This window comes from Scylla paramamosain, chromosome 17 (genome assembly GCF_035594125.1).
Source record: "Scylla paramamosain isolate STU-SP2022 chromosome 17, ASM3559412v1, whole genome shotgun sequence".
NCBI lineage: Eukaryota > Metazoa > Arthropoda > Malacostraca > Decapoda > Portunidae > Scylla > Scylla paramamosain.
In genome coordinates this window covers 22,650,364-22,660,685 of record NC_087167.1, presented here as the reverse complement: position 1 = coordinate 22,660,685, position 10,322 = coordinate 22,650,364, and the positions used below count along the sequence as shown (strand labels likewise).

At 40.7% G+C, this 10,322-nt stretch overlaps 1 non-coding gene across 1 annotated transcript; it reads left to right on the top strand.

Moving 5' to 3' along the window:
- Nucleotides 1–9,378: 9,378 nt before the first annotated feature.
- LOC135108732 (5S ribosomal RNA) lies at nucleotides 9,379–9,497 on the top strand. The gene has a single exon (XR_010272447.1). It is a non-coding gene; the product is annotated as a 5S ribosomal RNA (ribosomal RNA).
- The last annotated feature ends 825 nt before the right edge of the window (nucleotides 9,498–10,322 follow it).

The window sequence follows — 10,322 nt, the reverse complement described above, 5'->3', positions numbered from 1 at the left end:
TCCAAACTACCCTCCTACGGTTTCTATCCTTCTCTCTGTTTACTTCATCTCAAGTTTCCTTTTTGACCGTTCTATTGCTGCTGTGGTAGACGGTCACTGTTCTTCTCCTAAATCAATTAACAGTGGTGTTCCTCAGGGTTCTGTCCTGTCACCCACTCTCTTCTTATTATTCATTAATGATCTTCTAAACCAAACTTCTTGTCCTATCCACTCCTACGCTGAAGATACCACCCTGCACTTTTCCACGTCTTTTCATAGACGTCCAACCCTTCAGGAGGTAAACATATCACGCAGGGAAGCCACAGAACGCCTGACTTCTGATCTTTCTAAAATTTCTCATTGGGGCAGAACAAACTTGATATTGTTCAATGCCTCAAAAAATCAATTCCTCCATCTATCAACTCGACACAACCTTCCAGACAACTATCCCCTCTTCTTCAATGACACTCAACTGTCCCCCTCTTCTACATTGAACATCCTCGGTCTGTCCTTTACTTATAATCTGAACTGGAAACTTCACATCTCATCTCTAGCTAAAACAGCTTTTATGAAGTTAGGTGTTCTGAGACGTCTCCGCCAGTTTTTCTCACCCCCCCAGCTGCTAACTCTGTACAAGGGCCTTATCCGTCCATGTATGGAGTATGCTTCACATGTCTGAGGGGGGTTCCACTCATACTGCTTTTCTAGACAGGGTGGAATCAAAAGCTTTTCGTCTCATCAACTCCTCTCCTCTAACTGACTGTCTTCAGCTTCTCTCTCACCGCCGCAATGTTGCATATCTAGCTGTCTTCTACCGCTATTTTCATGCTAACTGCTCTTCTGATCTTGCTAACTGCATGCCTCCCCTCCTTCCGTGGCCTCGCTGCACAAGACTTTCTTCTTTCTCTCACCTCTATTCTGTCCACTTCTCTAACGCAAGAGTTAACTAGTATTCTCAATCATTCATCCCTTTCTCTGGTAAACTCTGGAACTCCCTGCCTGCTTCCGTATTTCCACCTTCCTATGACTTGAATTCCTTCAAGAGGGAGGTTTCAAGACACTTATTCATCATTTTTTGACCACTGCTTTGACCCCTGTATGGGACTGGCATTTCAGTGGGCATTTTTTTTATTACATTTTTGTTGCCCTTGGCCAGTGTCCTTCCTACATAAAAAAAAAAAAAAAAATAGTAGTAGTAGTAGCAGTAGTAGTAGTAGTAGTAGTAGTAGTAGTAATGCTATTTTTCATATATTTAGTAATTTTTTTTTTTCATATTATTATTTATATTTATATTTTTTGTTTTGTTTTGACATTCATACGAATGCTATAAAGGTGAAGCATAGAAATTTATTTGATTGATTAATTAATTTATATATCTATTTATTTTGATTTTTTAAATTAATTAATTTATTTATTTTTATTATTATTATTTTTTTTTTTTATGTCTCTATGATAAGCAAAGCATTATAGAATTTATGAAAGCACATATCCTCTAGAGTCTTGCCCTACAAAAGATTCTGTAAAGTAAAAAATAAAGGGAATAAGTGTCAGTGACGTTTGATGAATAGAGGAAGGCGTGGCAGAAATTACCATAAAACGTATATAAATGAAAATTTATCTTCCTCGTATTTTCCAACTTGCGTTTGCTTCTTGAAAATTTAACTGGGTGGGTCATATAGCAGACATATTGTTCTTTCCTCCATTGTAGTTTGTTTCCAGCAAGCCCCCTAAATAAAGTTTCTGTTTTTTTTTTTTTTTTTTTTTTTTAAAGAAATGAGGAATTACATTCTAACGCTGATCACTGAGCGGAGCGTAGACGAGCTGCTATCCTCAAGGACGTTACCTCTCTCTCTCTCTCTCTCTCTCTCTAAATAAGACTTTAAATAAAAAGAATATATATATATATATATATATATATATATATATATATATATATATATATATATATATATATATATATATATATATATATATATATATATATATATATATATATATATATATATATATATATATATATATATATATATATATATATATATATATTAAAAGACAATGAATATCCTCTGGGGAAGGGGTGACAATCCTTATTTAACCCTTAATTTCAGTTGAATTTTGACAAGTCTACGTTAAAATGTTTCCATTTTTCTGCAGTGATAAAGAAACGTAGAGGGGTAGCTAATATATTTAATTGTTAATTGTATCTTTTTTTCTTTCTTTTTTTCATTTATTCTTTTATTAATTTTTCTTTTCATTGCTTAATTATGCATTATGCCGACACTGCAGGTTACAATTGCAGATATTGCAAGTATTTTTGACACAATACAAGTACATCCAGCTAAACTATTGCTACAGTATAGAGAGAGTATTTCGATTACATACCTTATTCTTCATCTTCTTTTCTTCTTTTTTTTTTTTTAATAAATATAATAATAAATAAATAAGTAAATAGGTATTGTCAAATGAAATCGTCGAGATTACGCAGGGGTTTCGGGCAATACTTGGATGGGTGACTACACAAGCCTCATCTGTCTGAAAAAAAATAAATAAATAAAAAAAATAAGAATAAGAATAGGGAGAATGAACGAAAATTTTAAGTAATAAAGATAACAGTAAGAATTATTATAACAAGAATAAGAAAAATTACAATAAAGGAATATAAAAAAAAAGAAAGAAAGCATCCCATGTCTTTCTTCCTAATTGTCATAGAAGGGTGAATTCTTTTGTATATTTTCCAACATTTCCAATACAACGATATGAATGGGGGAAGAAAGAATAAGAATAATAGAAAGAAGGCCTCCCAACACCTAGTTCTCCGGTCTTGGCCAATTAGCTAACGGCGGGATCAGCGCAGTTAAGCAGGGGGTCCGGGAAGAACTTGGATGGGTGACCACAAAAGCCTCATCTCTCTGAGAATAGAAAAAAATAGCAATAAGAATGAGGAGAATGAACGAAAAACGAAAATAATAAAATAACAATAACAACTATAATAAAAAAAAGAAGATTAAGAATAAAAAGAACAAAAATAAGGGAAAAAAGTAATAATATATCTCTCTTGCTAATTGTCGTAGAATTATGAATGAAGGGTTAATTTTAGTGCATATTTTCCAACATTTTCAGCACAACAATGCAACAACAATACAGGAAAGAATAAGAATAAGAGAAATAAGCCCTCCCAACACCTTGTTCTCCGCTCTTGACCAATCAGCTGACGGCGGGATCAGCAAGGTTAAGCAGGGGGTCCGGGCAGAACTTGGATGGGTGACCGCACAAGCCTCATCTCTCTAAAAGTAGGATAAATAAGAATAAGATAAGGAAGAATAATAAAAAAAAATGAAAATAATAAAGATAACAATATTAATTATGACAAGAATAAGAAAAAAATAGAATAAAAAGAATGAAAAAAATAAGAATATCACAACTTTCTTGCTAATTGTCTTAGAATTTTAAATGACATGTCAGTTCTGCTGTATATTTTCCAAGATTTGTTATGAATGAGGGAAGAAAGAATAAGAATAAGAATAAGAATAAGAACAAAATGAATTAGACTAACAATAATGATCACATCTTTCATGCGGTGACTGCGTGGGCGATGAGCCTCACTGGACGTTTCTGACCAATCACAAGGCAGGGTTGGAGTCGTCGGGCCCACCCGATTCATATATAAAGGGATTTTGTGGGAAGCGCGGGCAGACTCAGCTGAGTGTTCGTTGTGAGTTGTTGTTACCACAACTATGGCACGTACCAAGCAAACGGCTCGCAAGTCCACTGGTGGCAAGGCGCCCCGCAAGCAGCTTGCTACAAAGGCAGCTCGCAAGTCTGCTCCTGCCACTGGAGGTGTCAAGAAACCCCACCGTTACAGGCCTGGAACCGTTGCTCTCCGTGAGATCCGCCGTTATCAGAAGAGCACTGAGCTGCTTATCAGGAAACTGCCTTTCCAGCGCCTGGTGCGTGAAATTGCTCAGGATTTCAAGACTGACCTCCGCTTCCAGTCCTCTGCTGTCATGGCTCTCCAGGAAGCTTCCGAGGCTTACCTCGTGGGTCTGTTTGAGGATACCAACCTGTGCGCCATCCATGCCAAGCGCGTGACTATCATGCCAAAGGACATCCAACTGGCTCGTCGCATCCGTGGCGAGCGTGCCTAAGAAGTCATCCACGAATGATCTTCATAACAGCAATATCTAGGCCCTTTTTAGGGCCAAACATCTCTTTCATTAAAGAATTTTCATAGACAATCTGTTTGGTTTTGTGGAAGAAAATATTTATTTTCCATCTTTCAGTATCAGGTATCGACTTTCAACTCAATATCCTTCCCCCCTTTTTTTTTTTTTATATTATTATTATTATTCCCTCTTCCATGGCCATATCTCTTTCACTTGGGAGAATTTTTATCTTTCTTTATCTCTATTTTTTTTTTATCTTTTCTTTATCTCCACAGAATAATAATCACGATAATAATAAGCATAATAATAATAATAATAATAATAATAATAATAATAATAATAATAATAATAATAATGATACAATAATTATTATAATAATAATCATAATAAAAACAACAATATTAATATTATTAATAATGATAATAATAATAATAATAATAATAATAATAATAATAATAATAATAATAAAAATAATAATAATAATAATATTAATAATAATAACAATAATTATAATAATAATGCATTTGTCTATATCGTATCTTTTTTCCTTTTCAAGTGTGGCTCCAATGGAGCCGGGTATTATTTTATACTGGCAGCAGTATACTGGCCGCCTGTTTACTTTGAGGAGGTATACTTGGTAACAGCCTTGGTGCCTTCAGAAACAGCGTGTTTTGCCAGTTCACCAGGCAGAAGAAGACGGACAGCGGTCTGGATTTCCCGGCTGGTGATGGTGGAGCGCTTGTTATAGTGTGCCAGGCGGGATGCCTCGGCAGCGATGCGCTCGAAAATGTCATTCACGAACGAGTTCATGATTGACATGGCCTTGGAGGACACGCCAGTGTCTGGGTGGACTTGCTTGAGCACCTTGTAGATGTAGATGGAGTAGCTCTCCTTCCTCCTGCGCTTCTTCTTCTTGTCGCCCTTGGCAATGGCCTTCTGTGCCTTGCCAGCTTTCTTGGCAGCCTTTCCTGATGCTTTGGGAGGCATAGTGTCGCCGTACTGCTGTGAGAACGAGATTTCAAAGATTTCAAAGATTTATTTAGAAAAGATGGGTTACAAAAAGAGTGGGGGGAGGTGCGCCTGCCTGGCACACGGTAAGAGAAAGAGAGGAAAAATAGAAATACAGTAGAAGATTAAAAGATGCCGGGCGGACCGGCCTGCAGCTGTTAAGATGGTGATTGTCACAGGGCAGTACATGAGAGGTGAACGGGTGGAAACCGGAGTTCCCGGAGGAAAACCACCCATACTGCTGTGAAATAGAGGAGAGTGAGGAGGGTTACAATATAGGTACAAATACATACATATATACATATACACATATGCATATATATACATATACATACATATATACACATATACATACACACATACACACACATACATATACACATAAGAAAGGTTATCCATAGGCAGTACAATTAGTTAAGGGTGGAAACCGTAGTATTTATGTTGTCACATATGGTGGAGAGTGACATATCGCACAAAATCTAGAAGATCTTGCGGCGAGTCTCGTCTTGATAGGTGGTGTCCCGTCGTCCCCTCAAGTGTGTGGGCCCTGGCTCAGCCCCGCTGCCGGGAGCTTCGCACGCTTACCCCGGAGGACGAGTACCCCTTGCTGGGATGAAGGCAGTTATCCCAACAACTCAGGGCGCAGTGGGGAGGGGGGAGGGCACACAGAAGGAACCGCCACTGGTCTGCCGTCGGTGTCACCCGGTGGGGTGACATCAGGCCTGGCAGATCCCGGAAGTGGCTTGGCTCGGTTGAGTCGCTGCTTCGTCACTCGGTGGGAACTACTATCAGCAGTGGAAGGGAGAGGCGCTCGCTCTCTCATCAGTCATCGGCAGCAGCAGGAGGAGAGGGGTAGACATAGTGGCGGCAGATGAACGTGCTGTGGGGAAGGGACACTGAGAGTATCAATGGTACGGATAGAGAAAGGGAGTTCAGAAGGATCAGGGCAGATGGGAATATGGGAGGGGGGTAGGAGGCGGGTGTACAGGAAAGCAGGGACGATGGTAGGGGAGGGGACACAGGAAAGGAACAGAGGAGCTGAAGGTTGGGAGGAGATGGAGATAGGGAATGAAGGCAATAAGCAATAGTGCATAAGGAGATTCACAAAACGGAAAGGAGAGCACACATTCACCTGTATCGGGGCTCTGGTGGCGGGTTTTCGAGCCTGAGGAGGCTCCTGGGAAACCAGGCGTGCTGACGGCGAGGGGCTTCCTCGTGCAGAAGTTGTAGCACCCGGTACTGGTCCCACCCCTCGTCGTCCATCCGCTGCCACACCTTGGCTGCCATCTCGTGGAGGCGGACGTTGAGGGCTGGGAGGGACGCGGCCTCGTGAAGCTCGGCCGAGCTGGTGAAATCATCCCATCTGGTGCCGAGAGCGAACCGTAGAGCGCTGTTCTGGACCCTCTGCAATCTGCTAATGGCTGTTGTGGAGAGAGCGTGCAAGGGAACAGGGGGATATGTAAGGATAGGTAAGATTAAGGCTTTGATAAGGTGGAGCTTCAGACCAGTGGCCAAGTCCCGGAACCGGTACAGCCTTGCGAGGGCTTCCTTCGCTCGCGTCACGCGCTGGGACACGTGCGCGGTGTACCCCTTTGAGCTGACGGCCAGGCCCAAGAGAGAGCCCCTGGGCCTGAAGCCGACGTCATCCCCGTCCACCAGCAGTGGGGCGGGGGTTTTGGTGGCAATGGGTACAACGGTGAACTTGGCCATGTTGGTCTTGATCCTCCACTCCTCCTCAAAGGAGTTGATGCGGGCGATCTCTCTGCTGGTACGGGCGTTCAGCATCATACTGGAGCGGCCTGGATGGAACACAACCTGAGAAACATCATCAGCATAAAGTACATTAACCCCGGCGCCAGAAGCAGGGCGAGTGTGCGTTTTCTCAGTTGAAAAGTGGTATATATATTAGCGTGCCTACTCAGGATCAGGAGTCGCCACCTCAGCGAGCGTCCTGATTGGTCCAGACGCGCTCTGGGCCGATCTGATCTCGCGTATATATAGCCGTTTTTCCCAAAATTCACTACTTGCTCGCAGAGCTACCGACAAGGTTAGAGTACTCGCGCTCCTCATTTATCACCAACAACAACAACTACTACTACTACTACTACTACCACAACATCCATTATCATGTCTGGACGCGGCAAGGGAGGAAAGGTGAAGGGAAAGTCAAAGTCCCGTTCCAGTCGTGCTGGACTCCAGTTCCCGGTCGGCAGGATTCATCGCCTTCTAAGGAAAGGCAACTACGCCGAGCGCGTGGGTGCTGGTGCCCCCGTGTACCTTGCGGCAGTTATGGAGTACCTGGCTGCTGAAGTCCTTGAGCTTGCCGGCAATGCCGCCCGTGACAACAAGAAGACTCGCATCATCCCACGTCACCTGCAGCTGGCCATCCGCAACGACGAGGAACTTAACAAGCTCCTCTCCGGAGTCACCATTGCACAGGGTGGCGTGCTGCCCAACATTCAGGCCGTGCTCCTTCCCAAGAAGACTGAGAAGAAGTAAATAAAGGGCCTCCCTCCCCTTCAGCCAATATCACCATCAATCCGGCTCCTCTTCGGAGCCACACGTTCAAACATCTAGAGAGTTGTGTAGACTATACTGGTATATCAATAATAAGCAAGTAGTGTATTTATTTTCGAGTTAGTTATTTGTTATTATTATTATTATTATTTAGTCAGGCACGCAAGTGACCGAGAATAAATATGTATACTATATTTCTACTAATGTACCTGCTGTGTGTCACAGTGGAGAGTTGATTAGATGTGTTGCCTATTGTGATATGTTGAGCGTCTTTTTCATCTCAATGTATATTTTGTTTTATGAGAAACTGAGAACGATGAGGGGCGTGATCATTGAAATAAGTCAATGATAATAATAATAATAATAATAATAATAATAATAATAATAATAATGATAATAATAATAATAATAATAATAATAATAATAATGATAATAATAATAATACTTGGAGAAGACCTGATGAAGTGAGAAAGATGGTTATAATTAATAATGGTTTCTTTTCTTAGCTCAGATAGTGATAGTGAACATGGTTATGAGAAAGTAGTAGTAATAATAGTAGTCTATGGTCCTTCTTTCTTTTCATGTTTGTGGACCTTAAAAAGGTCCGGGAGATGATGTTATTCAATGATGATAATGCAAGCTGAATAGCTGGCACCATCTCAATAATGGAGCGATTTAACCACCAAATCCGTACAGGGTACGGCCCTGACGCTTGAGGGCGTAGACAACGTCCATGGCAGTAACGGTCTTACGCTTGGCGTGCTCGGTATAGGTGACAGCATCCCTGATAACGTTCTCAAGGAACACCTTGAGCACCCCACGAGTCTCCTCGTAGATGAGACCAGAGATGCGCTTGACGCCACCTCGGCGAGCTAGACGACGGATAGCAGGCTTGGTGATTCCCTGGATGTTATCACGCAGAACCTTACGGTGACGCTTGGCGCCTCCCTTTCCAAGACCCTTGCCTCCCTTGCCGCGGCCAGTCATGGTGATGAGAGCTGCTAGTACGACGTCCGAACGGTCTAACAGGAAGCTCACGAATGTGCCTCAAAATTTTTGTCGCGCGGTATATATTGAGCCAGAGCGGTCGTGCGTGTAGTAAATTACTATTTTCCCTGTTTTTCTCACTTAATTTAACATTATCGGGTCATATGCATAGGTTTTCTGTTTCAGTGTTGACCCTGCAACTGCACATTTATGACTAAATTCACATACACAAGCACAAATGTGAATAAAACTCAATATAAAGGTGGAGGGGTTGCAAGATTTTCCGGCGCGCTAAGGCATGCCGAGATAATATACCTTCTCCCCTGACTCTTTTCTTGTAGGCATGCGCAAGATTCATTCAGTATCAAGTAATGTTTCAACTGAATTCATATTCTAATTTTCAGAAACTATCTTCCATTTGGTAGCATAACCAGTTTCCCCTCTTCTAGTTGGAAGAAAAAACAAATATATTTATTAACACTAACTCCTTGCTCTTCCAGTATGGTTTATGTATATATATATATATATATATATATATATATATATATATATATATATATATATATATATATATATATATATATATATATATATATATATATATATATATATATATATATATACTCGTATATATATAATTATAACTATACTATGAAAAGCGTTGCTTTCATAACTAAGCAGGAGAACATCATCTTCAAATAGTCGATAAGTCAAGCTCATCAGAGCCAACGACCACACCACGTTGAATACACCGCTTCTCGTCTGATCAGCGAAGTTAAGCAACGTTGGGTCCGGTTAGTACTTGGATGGGTGACCGCCTGGGAACACCAGATGTTGTTGGCATTCCAACATTTTTATTTCCTTATTTATTCATCATTTTGCATTTTTTTCCCTCCCTTGATGATAAAACAATGCAATAAGGCAAGCAGAAAAGAAAAACAAATAATAAAATGCTTCCATTGACAAATAAAGCATCTCTCTCTCTCTCTCTCTCTCTCTCTCTCTCTCTCTCTCTCTCTCTCTCTCTCTCTTCTCTCTGTGTGTGTATATATATATATATATATATATATATATATATATATATATATATATATATATATATATATATATATATATATATATATATATATATATATATTGCTGCTGTGGTAGACGGTCACTGTTCTTCTCCTAAATCAATTAACAGTGGTGTTCCTCAGGGTTCTGTCCTGTCACCCACTCTCTTCTTATTATTCATTAATGATCTTCTAAACCAAACTTCTTGTCCTATCCACTCCTACGCTGAAGATACCACCCTGCACTTTTCCACGTCTTTTCATAGACGTCCAACCCTTCAGGAGGTAAACATATCACGCAGGGAAGCCACAGAACGCCTGACTTCTGATCTTTCTAAAATTTCTCATTGGGGCAGAACAAACTTGATATTGTTCAATGCCTCAAAAAATCAATTCCTCCATCTATCAACTCGACACAACCTTCCAGACAACTATCCCCTCTTCTTCAATGACACTCAACTGTCCCCCTCTTCTACATTGAACATCCTCGGTCTGTCCTTTACTTATAATCTGAACTGGAAACTTCACATCTCATCTCTAGCTAAAACAGCTTTTATGAAGTTAGGTGTTCTGAGACGTCTCCGCCAGTTTTTCTCACCCCCCCAGCTGCTAA